The following is an 11,893-nucleotide window of genomic DNA, read 5'->3' as shown; positions in this document are numbered from 1 at the left end:
TCAAGTCTGATCAAATATGAAAAAATTTCTATGACAGATATACATACATAGTAATTAGGATATAAAACTCTGGGGTCAGATAGTGGAGAGATAAAGGCTCTTAGTCAATTCCATATCCATCCTCAGCCCACACATGGTTCCCCAGAGCCCTATCAGGAGTGGTTCATGAGTACAGACCTAGAAGTAAGCCATGAGCACAACCAGGTGTAGTCCAACTATCATAGCAACAATAATACTCTAAAATTTCATTCTAAGATTCATTAATAATCAATGAAATAATAAACTCTACCTCGATTTCTGGCAGTTTTTCTTGTTGGCCCCTCAAATCACAGGAAACTTCATAACTCCATGGTGGAAGCATGAAGAACAGTTCCTAAAGCTTAGGACTGAGCATTTCTGCCTGGCTTCTACTTATTTCAAAATTAGGAATTTAGGGCCCAGATATTTCAGTGGTCTAGAGCACTGAGGGAAGACCAGGTTGGATCCTCATCACCACATGGTCCCCCATATACTGCGATTCTTAATCACAGAATGGGGATCTAGCCTGTGAGCACTGCTGAGCATAGTTCTCAAATCCAAAATCCCCAAATTAAAAAGATTAGGGATCAGTCCAAACATCCAAGCAGATAATAAGGAGGCAGTTCAATAGTCATCCCAAAGTCTTTTCCGCAGCCAGCCAATATCAGAAGCTGGGCTAAGATCTGAGCTTTTGTTTTGGGCTCTATGATCTTTAAGTATAGCTCTCCTTGTGGACAGTTCACACTGAAGTAGGTGAAACTTCACTGAGTCAGTGTGGACCAGAGATAGGAGGTCGAAGGGGTATATCTCAGGATCAATCCCTCTCCTGTAATACTACTGCATACAGAGTAAGAATGAAGACTATACTCTTGACATGAATGCAGGAAACTGTAGCTGCTCTTCATGGAAGTTTTTAGGATTTGAAGTTTTCACAAATGGAAAGTGGCTGCTTATTTATTTTTAGTGGGCTATACCTGGTGGTCAGAGGACAAGAATGTAGAAAACTGAACTCAAGTCTCAGAGGTAGAAAGCATTTACACCAGCCCCTTTGAGTGATCTCCTTGGCTACTGGAAGTAGTTTTAAAAAGGAAAATGTGTGGAGCTCTTATCCTTTAATATGGTGTATAAGGAAGGTTTATATATAGGTTCCTTCACTTTTGAGTATAAAAATGTTCATTTCCTTTTAAAGCTTGCTGGTGTACAGAAAAAAAATATGTAATTCAAACTGATTTTGTTTGGTTATGATTAAGTTTTTCAAGACTCAGGATGAGAAAGCTCATTCTTTGTATGCAGGAAACCAGTTGGATCTCTAGCACCTGCATGGTATCCTGAACACTGGCAATGGAGAACCACTATCACCACCCTCCCCCCCAGCAGTGCAAGGAGTAAGTAGCCCTGAGTACTGTCTGTTGTGGCTCCAAAAGAAGAAAAAAACAAATAGCAAGAGACTCTGCTATTTGTAATATGAAATATTTCAAACTTAACACAAATAATTACAAAATCAGATTTGGCTCAAATACTATGAACAAAACATTATTTGTGTATATGGAAGGTATTTTGCTGCACAGTAACAGATGAAACCCCAGAGTCTTGGGTTCTAGAAAGTCTGGATGCAGTAGAAGGTTTCAGGGCTTGCTCAGAGGTACTGACAGCAATGGGGCATTCTAGTGGGGGAGCTCACATAGTCTATTCTGGTTTTTGTCATAACACCCTGAAACTAACTTTTTGGATATGCTCCTTTCTAGCATTTAGAAAGGGCTTTTCCTCTGGCTGCCAGGAAGCAAAGAGCAGCCTGTGGCAAGTGATTATCTGGGAGCAGCCAGGCATAAGGTCAGATGCTTTGGAAAATTGGGGAGGGGGGCCACAGGGAGAGACAGATTCTTCTTCCTTTTATCGACTGTGAAGAGGGTGCCTGGCCAAATATTTTGATGTATGAAAGGAAGAATACAGGTTCGAAAGGTCTGTAATTGTATATTAAAAGAGTCACACTAGTATTGAGAAAAGGCACTGTAAACACACTTTTATTTAAAATTAAGATTTCTCAAGTAACTACACTAAGAGCGGTATCATAGATCTCCAGCTAAATAAGATATAGAACTAAAATGACTATTAATTTTAATGCTTATGGGTTCTCCTTTAAAGCACCACTTAAAACTTACATTCTCTAAAAACTAAATATAGAAAATCTTTTTAAAGTGAGGAAAGCACAAGGAGGCAAGTTTTAAACCCCTGGTTATTAATACTCATGAAATACTAAGTTCAAAGCCATTGAGAATTTCCTACATTATTCACTTATAGGAAAACAAATACAAAGCTGTCTAAGAATTTCTTGGTACATTTATAGCCTCAAAAGCACTACAACTTTGCATAAATATAGTTACTGGCCAGAGGATTTCTAAATTTTTAATCTGTCATTCCAAAAAGTGATATATCGAATTTTTTAAGTATTTTATTTTTTTGAGAAATTTTGGAAAAATGACCACAATTGCAGCACATCATGAATATTAGAATTAATTTTGACAATAACTGAATACTCTGAGGTTCTAGATTTATTCTGAAACTAACTTCCAAACAAAATAGGATAAAAATAATACATATGTATATTGTGCTGTTAAAGCAGCTTAAACCAGCCAACATATTTTTAGGGTAAGGGCCTTTGTGTCGATTTTCTTGAGTTTCTGGGTCATTTTCTGCTTGTCCCAACAAAAGAACCTCTGTAAAAGAAATCACTTGTAGCTATTTATTTTGGCAGGTCAAGGCTTTTGCTCAAGAACCTTCTGCACAATTCTGATTCCAGGCAGATTGCATGAGGTGCTGGTGGTATCTGGCTGTTTCTTCCTGGTCTCATCGCTTTCTGGAGCGCTTTTCACTCTTCTCCTTGCTAGCGTCGCTCCCCTTGACCTAGATTGAGGGAAGCTTGGGCGGAATCTCTGGCTTGACCACTGTGCTTGTAGGGGTGGGGTCGGTGCTTCTTTGGGTTTTCTTCTTTCTGGGCCTGGCTTTTCACTGGCTCCTTACTGCCTTCTTTTTGCTCTGCTCTTGCTCTTTATGGGAGGGCAATGTGTTCTTAATTGTGTTAAGGAGAAATCTCTTAATTTTGCAGCAAGAGGACACTTCATCCTGGGGGCAAAAAAAGAGAACAATCAAAAATTGAATAATTACTCACAGTCTCTCTGCACATGGTTAGTACGGAAGAATTCTTTTACTGCAGACTCAAGTTTCTGCATTTGTTGAGCTTTCCTTGCATGCCACCTAGTGCTAAACTCTGAGTACCGGGGGAAATGAAGACACTCAGGAATTCCAAGACAGGCCAGCTTGACCCTATCTGAAAACTTTCTTTCTTAATGGGACTGACTTTACTATTTATAATGTACATATGTGACCACAATATGAATCTAAAGTGAAACAGTTTAATATTTTCTCCTAATGTAAAAATAGCCTTGATATGAATATAATCTGTTCTTTGAAATTAAATTGGCCTTTTAATTACCAAAGAATAAAAATAAATCCTTCTTGAAGAAATAAAAAGAAGTATGTCTTGCTGTATATCTTGAATACTGGTACTAAATTATTTAAATTTTAGAAATTAAAATTGTCTCATGAATCCATAAAAATAAAAAACCTAATAATTGCCTTGAAACCATTTAAACACAATCCATGTTCTGTCAGGGAACATTCTAGGGCTCCCCTTATAGAAGATCGTATCTTTTTTTTTTTTTTACAGGCCATGAGGGGGCTCACCTGTTGGTGGCTCAGGACTTAAACCTGGCTTTGCTCAGTACTAGGGGGCCAAACGTTGTGCTGGAATCAAACTAGGTCTGCAAACAAACACCTTCTCCATTGGAAGGTGGCTCAATTCCATTAGTTGCATGGCTCATATTCTCCCATAACAGAAGATAGAACTAATAAAATTGGTAAATGTACCTGCATATACATACTCACATATAAGAGTACTTGTTTCATTTTCCAGGTGTAGTGAATCTTTCATTTTGGAATAGAAAACCAAAATGAACAACAACAACAACAAAAAAAGCCTACATTTTTTTTGAAAGGTGGGGGGGGAGCTATGTTTTAAGAGGATATTGATCTTCAAGTCATATTATTCAGATGAATGATATAAGCAAAACAATAATGTTGGATTCTTATTTTAAGGTGTGGGAGCTAATGCTATTATACTCTAGGGACTATTTCTGGCTCTGCGCTCATGCGTGGCCCCAAATGGTCCTTGGAAGACCATGTGCGGTGCTGGGGATGGAACCTGAGTTGGCACATGCAAAGCAAATATGGTGCTGAGTGCTTGAGAATTGCTCCAAGGGGTCCTCTGCCTATAAAGCATGCAACATCAACCCTACAAGCCATATCCCTAGCGCTAGCACACTCATTCTTTTATCAAAATTGGATCCAAAGAAGTTTCACATATTTTCTACCAGCACATCACTGCAATAATCCTGTAATCTAGTACTGTGTAAATAAATATAATACAAAGATCATCAATCTAATTAACACTTATACCAATCACACATGTCTTTTAAGCCATTATAGAAAAAATATCTGAAAAACAATATAACATCTTAGGTGTATTTAATTCTCAACTTAGACTAAAAAGGAAAGAAGGTGGGGGAAAAGCACCTGATGTGTACTGTAGAATTGATGTGAGAGTAAGTAAGCAAGCACAGAAGATTTTACTGTTTTTCTCTTTGTTTAGCACTAGCATTTACATAGCTAATGAAATGAGAAGTCATGAAGAAAGGCAGAACAAAACATAACAAAAAAACAACCCCAAAAACCCAAACAAGTGCAAGGTCCTCCACAAAACAATTCTGTTTCCGTAGTCTCAATAGCCTTGAGTTTCCAGAAAACTGCACACCAGCATTAAGGCTACCTTAGGAGTTCCAAGCAAAGCCATTTCTACCTCCTGGAAAGAAATCCCTACTGGGACACCCTGAGATTTGGTGAGATGGGGAAGGCTCTACAGTGGTCTGGAGGCTACATGGTATTTAGGCAAAGATTAAGAAGAGTATTATAGTGTTACAGAACAGCCACCACTGGTCTTCAGGAGAAAAATCTACCCTTCAAGATGATAAAATGTAAAAAGGCATTTTTTTTGTTAAAGGCCTGGAGGTAGTCTCACACCTGAGAAGGGGAAGAGAATGAGCTCAGGAGATTTGTGTGCTGACAAGACAGGAGACTTTATTGGGAAAGGGTGCTGGAACTCAGAGCCACAGGATGAGGTGTCCAGGAGGACGAATTCAACTTTCTAGGTAGTCACGGGTCCAGTCAACTGACTATGCCTGAATTTGGCCTCATCTGTGTTGCCTTCATAGAGGCAACACAGCCCTAGGTCAGGATGGAGTCGAGCATAGGGGCTCTTGGGAGTCTTGCCAGGACTAATCATGAAAGGTTGATTCCTCCTCTTTGAGGCCCCAACTGAGTTTTCCTGAGTTCTCCTGGGATGTTAGTTCAGGGGTCTGCACCAGAATATCCTGGTAAGTGATAACTAAGGGGAGGAGCATTTCATATTTGCCAAGAGTAGCTGATGTCAGACATTAGTTCCCTACTATTTTCACCTGACTGAGTGAATCATTTCAGGATTCATAAGATGAGTCTGGTCTTTTCTAGATTGAATTAAGAAAAGGTTTTTGGGCCACTGAACTTCGCTGGATCTCAGATGCCAGCACCCTTCTGCCTCTCTACTCTGCTGTCCTGCATTTCTGGCCTGATTTCACCCTTGGTGTGGCTCATCAGCCAGCCTGCCTTCCTGTGAGCTTTCCGGGGAGTCTGCCTTCCCGTGAGCCTTCCGTGAAGGTGAGTCGACACGCCCAGAAAGGGAGGAGCCACTGAACTTCGCTGGATCTCAGATGCCAGCACCCTTCTGCCTCTCTACTCTGCTGTCCTGCATTTCCGGCCTGATTTCACCCTTGGTAGGCTCATCAGCCAGCCTGCCTTCCTGTGAACTTTCCGGGGAGTCTGCCTTCCCGTGAGCCTTCCGTGGAGGTGAGTCGACACGCCCAGAAAGGGAGGAGCCACTGAACTTCGCTGGATCTCAGATGCCAGCACCCTTCTGCCTCTCTACTCTGCTGTCCTGCATTTTCGGCCTGATTTCACCCTTGGTGCGGCTCATCAGCCAGCCTGCCTTCCTGTGACACGCCCAGAAAGGGAGGAGCCACTGAACTTCGCTGGATCTCAGATGCCAGCACACTTCTGCCTCTCTACTCTGCTGTCCTGCATTTTTGGCCTGATTTCATCCTGGGTGCGGCCCATCTGCCAGCCTGCCCGTCCTGTGAGCCTTCCATGGAGGTGAGTCGACACGCCCAGAAAGGGAGAAGCCAGAGGAGCACGGTTGCTCCGCTTCCCCTTCGCGACGGTGCACAGGCATTTAGCCGATGAATACAATCACAACAACACGTAGAAAAACACGCAGTACTAGTGTGACAATGGGGAAACAACACGGGCCAGTGCCAGACATAGAGAATGAGATGGCAAACTCTGATGACTTGAACATGACCAAACCACCTAGTCAGTCTCTCAGATAAGGAGTTTAGAGTTGCAATATGGAACATGTTCAAAGAACTCAAACAAAGTATAGAAGAGAAAACTAAAAAGAATCAGAGGAATATGAAGATAGAAATGAGAAAACTCCAAACAGAAATTTCAGATCAAATAACAGTCTGAGAAACTCAGTAGATGAATTGAAGAAAAACATGTTTGAGATTTCCCACAGGTTAACAGCAGCTGAGGATAGAATCAGTACACTGGAAGATGAGATACATAACAATTACATACAGCAGAAGAAATTGGAAAAAAGCCTCAAAGCAAATGATCAAACAATGGAAAAATTACTCAAAGAATGGGAACAGATGAAAATAGAAGTCTATGATAAGCTCAACAGAAACAACTTAAGAATCATTGGAGTCCCAGAGACTCAGGAAGAAAATCTCCAGGAAGAATCAACAGTCAAGAACATCATTAAAGAGAAACTACCAGAGATAATGAATACATGTGATCAAATCCTGCATGCCCGAAGAGTGCCAACTAAAAGAGACCCCAGAAAAAACACCACAAGACACATCCTAGTCACAATGACGAATCCCATAGATAGAGACAGAATTCTGAAAGCAGCAAGATCGAAAAGAGAAATTACATTCAAGGGAACATCCTTGAGATTTACTGCAGACCTGTCACCAGAAACACTCAAGGCCAGAAGGCAGTGGTGGGACATAGTGACAAAACTCAATGAAATAAATGCTTCGCCTAGAATACTGCACCCAGCAAAACTCACTTTCAGGTTTGAAGGAACAATACATAGTTTCACAGACAAACAACAGCTCAAAAACTTCACAGACTCAAAAACCATTCTTAAAAGAAAAACTGAACGGCATACTTTAAGACAAGGCTTACCAACAGACACACCAAACTTTAATATAAAGATGGCACTAACTCCCAGGACAATTCTTTCTCTCAATGTCAATGGACTAAATGCACCAGTTAAGAGACACAGAGTGGCTAAATGCATCAAAAAACTCAATCCAACCTTCTGCTGCCTACAAGAAACGCACCTGAGTAGTCAGAACAAACATAGACTCAAAATAAAAGGCTGGAGGAAAATTATCCAAGCAAACAACACCCAAAAAAAAAGCAGGAGTGGCCATATTAATATCAGATGATGCAAACTTTATACTTAGGAAAGTTGTAAGGGACAAAGATGGACATTTTGTATTAATCAAGGGATATGTACAGCAGGAAGAAATCACCCTCCTAAACATATATGCACCGAATGAGGGGCCAGCAAAATATTTAATACAACTGTTGACAAATCTGAAAAATAATATCAATAACAACACAATAATTGTGGGAGACCTCAACACGGCATTGTCAACACTAGACAGGTCAACCAGACTGAAACCCAACAAGAATATACTAGACCTGAGGAGAGAAATGGAAGAAAGAGGCCTAGTAGATATATACAGGACACTCCACCCCCAGAAGCCTGGATACACATCCTTCTCTAATGTACATGGGACATTCTCTAGGATAGACTACATGTTAGCACACAAAACATACCTCCATAATATCAAGAGGATAGAAATTTTGCAGGCTGCCTTTGCTGACCACAAAGCCCTGAAATTATATATAAACTACAAAGGGACACAGAAGAAAAATTTTAACACCTGGAAGTTAAATAGCCTCATACTGAATAATCAGTGGGTCCGAGATGAAATCAAAGAGGAAATCAAAACCTTCCTGAAAACAAATGACAATGGAGACACAAATTATCAGAACCTATGGGACACAGCAAAAGCAGTACTGAGAGGAAAATTTATAGCTTTGCAAGCACACATCAGGAAAGAAGAAGGGGCATACCTGAATAGCTTAATGACGCAGCTCATAGAATTAGAAAGTGCTTAACAAAAGGATCCAAAAATAGGGAGGCAGAAGGAAATAACAAAGCTGAGAGCAGAAATCAATGAAGTGGAAACCAGAAATAACCATCCAAAAGATCAACGAAAGCAAGAAGGTTGGTTCTTTGAAAAAATAAACAAGATTGATAGAACACTGGCAAAACTAACAAAGAAAGAAAGAGAGAGAAACTTGATAACTCGTATTAGGAATGAAAAAGGAGAGATCACTACTGATATGGTAGAGATTCAAAGGGTAATCAGAAACTACTTTGAGAAACTCTATGCCACTAAAAATGAAAACCTGGAAGAAATGGATAAATTTTTGGAATCTTATAATCTTCCACGATTGAATGAAGAGGATGTAGCATATCTAAACACACCAATTACTATTGAGGAAATTAAGAAAGTAATCAAATGTCTGCCCAAAAACAAAAGCCCAGGCCCAGATGGATTTACTAATGAATTCTTTCAAACCTTTCAAGAGGAACTACTACCAATCCTGGCAAGACTCTTTCATGAAATTGAAAAAACAGGAAAATTTCCAAATAGCTTTTATGAAGCCAACATTACCTTGATACCTAAACCAGACAGAGATGCTACGAAAAAAGAAAATTACAGACCAATATCGCTGATGAATGCAGATGCAAAGATCTTCAACAAAATCCTGGCAAATAGGATTCAATGCCTCATTAAGAAGATCATCCACTACGATCAAGTAGGTTTCATTCCAGGAATGCAAGGCTGGTTTAACATCCGTAAATCTATCAACATAATACACAACATCAACAGCAAGAAAAATAAAAATCACATGATCATATCAATCGATGCAGAGAAAGCATTTGACAAGGTCCAACACCCATTCTTGATCAAAACTCTCAGCAAGATGGGAATGGAAGGAACCTTTCTCAATATAGTTAAGGCCATCTACCACAAGCCAGAGGCAAATATTGTCCTCAATGGAGAAAAACTGAAAGCCTTTCCTCTAAATTCTGGCACAAGACACGGCTGTCCTCTCTCACCACTCCTATTCAACATAGCCCTGGAAGTACTCGCTATAGCGATTAGGCAAGAAAAGGATATCAAGGGAATCCAGATAGGAAAGGAAGAAGTCAAGCTCTCACTGTTTGCAGATGACATGATACTCTACTTAGAAAACCCCAAAGACTCTACCAAAAAGCTTCTAGAAACAATAGACTCATATAGCAAGGTGGCAGGCTACAAAATTAACACACAAAATCAATGGCCTTTCTATACACCAATACTAATAAGGAAGAAATGGACATTAAGAAAACAACTCCATTCACTATAGTGTCACACAAACTCAAATATCTTGGAATCAACTTGACTAAAAATGTGAAGGACCTATACAAGGAAAACTATAAAACTCTGCTCCAAGAAATAAGAGAGGACACGCGGAAATGGAAGCACATACCCTGCTCATGGATTGGCAGGATTAACATCATTAAAATGGCAATACTCCCCAAAGCACTGGTACAGATTTAATGCGATCCCCCTAAAGATACCCATGACATTCTTCAAGAAGTGGACCAGGCACTTTTGAAATTTATTTGGAACAATAAAACACCCTCGAATAGCTAAAGCAATCATTGGGAAAAAGAATATGGGAGGAATTACTTTCCCCAACTTTAAACTTTACTACAAAGCAATAGTTATCAAAACAGCATGGTATTGGAATAAGGACAGGCCCTTAGATCAGTGGAATAAGCTTGAATACTCAGAGAATGTTCCCCAGACATACAATCACCTAATTTTTGATAAAGGAGCAAAAAATCCTAAATGGAACAAAGAAAGCCTCTTCAACAAGTGGTGTTGGCACAACTGGGTAGCCACTTGCAAAAAATTGAACTTAGACCCCCAGCTAACATCATGTACGAAGGTAAAATCCAAATGGATTAAAGACCTCGATATCAGCCCCAAAACCATAAGATATATAGAACAATACGTAGGTAAAACACTCCAGGACATTGAGGCTAAAGGCATCTTCAAGGAAGAAACTGCACTCTCCAAGCAAGTGAAAGCAGAAATTAACAGATGGGAATATATTAAGCTGAGAAGCTTCTGCACCTCAAAGGAAAATAGTGCCCAAGATACAAGAGCCACCCACTGAGAGGGAGAAACTATTCACCCAATACCCATCAGATAAGGGGCTAATCTCCAAAATATACAAGGCACTGACAGAACTTTACAAGAAAAAAACATCTAATCCCATCAAAAAATGGGGGAGAAGAAATGAACAGACACTTTGACAAAGAAGAAATACAGATGGCCAAAAGACACATGAAAAAGTGCTCCCACATCACTAATCATCAGGGAGATGCAATCAAAACAACGATGAGATACCACCTCACACCACAGAGAATGGCACACATCACAAAGAATGAGAATAAACAGTGTTGGCGGGGATGTGGTGAGAAAGGAACTCTTATCCACTGCTGGTGGGAATGCCGTCTAGTTCAACCTTTATGGAAAGCGATATGGAGATTCCTCCAAAAACTGGAAATCGAGCTCACATACGATCCAGCTATACCACTCCTAGGAACATACCCTAGAAACACAAAAATACAATACAAAAACCCCTTCCTTACACCTATATTCATTGCAGCTCTATTTACCATAGCAAGACTCTGGAAACAACCAAGATGCCCTTCAACAGACGAATGGCTAAAGAAACTGTGGTACATATACACAATGGAATATTATACAGCTGTCAGGAGAGATGAAGTCATGAAATTTTCCTATACATGGATGTACACGGAATCTATTATGCTGAGTGAAATAAGTCAGAGAGAGAGAGAAAAACGCAGAATGGTCTCACACATTTATGGGTTTTAAGAAAAATGAAAGACATTCTGCAATAATAACTTTCAGACACAAAAGAGAAAAGAGCTGGAAGTTCCAGCTCACCTCAGGAAGCTCATCACAAAGAGTGATGAGTTTAGTTGGATAAATAACTACATTTTGAACTGTCCTAATAATGAGAATGTATGAGGGAAATCGAGAACCTGTTTAGAGTACAGGCGGGGGTCGGGTGGGGAGGAGGGAGACTTGGGACATTGGTGATGGGAATGTTGCACTGGTGATGGGTGGTGTAAAAAAAAAAAGAAGATTAATATTGCATACATGTTAATATTTCCTGCTAAAAACTTTTTTCTAGACAATACTTCATGCTTCTATGTTTAAAAGAAAAACCTGTAAAATGGTTAATAAAAAAAAAGTATAAAGTATAAAACAGTCAAAAACTCATATCTTAAGCTTTATCAAAAAGAGATCTTGCCTTTACCTGATTAAAAAAAAAAAAGAAGGGGCCGGGCGGTGGCGCTGGAGGTAAGGTGCCTGCCTTGCCTGCGCTAGCCTAGGACGGACCGCGGTTCGATCCCCCGGTGCCCCATATGGTCCCCCAAGAAGCCAGGAGCAACTTCTGAGCGCATAGCCAGGAGTAACCCCTGAGCGTCACA

At 40.1% G+C, this 11,893-nt stretch overlaps 1 pseudogene; it reads right to left on the bottom strand.

Annotated features, from left to right (window-relative positions):
* Positions 1 to 2,899: 2,899 nt before the first annotated feature.
* The window catches only part of LOC126015920 (protein POLR1D-like), a 46,950-nt pseudogene continuing 37,956 nt past the window's right edge, over positions 2,900 to 11,893 (bottom strand).

This window comes from Suncus etruscus, chromosome 8 (genome assembly GCF_024139225.1).
Source record: "Suncus etruscus isolate mSunEtr1 chromosome 8, mSunEtr1.pri.cur, whole genome shotgun sequence".
In the NCBI taxonomy this organism is placed as follows: domain Eukaryota; kingdom Metazoa; phylum Chordata; class Mammalia; order Eulipotyphla; family Soricidae; genus Suncus; species Suncus etruscus.
Note: the sequence above shows the minus strand (reverse complement) of the source record. Positions and strands in the feature narration are given on the sequence as shown.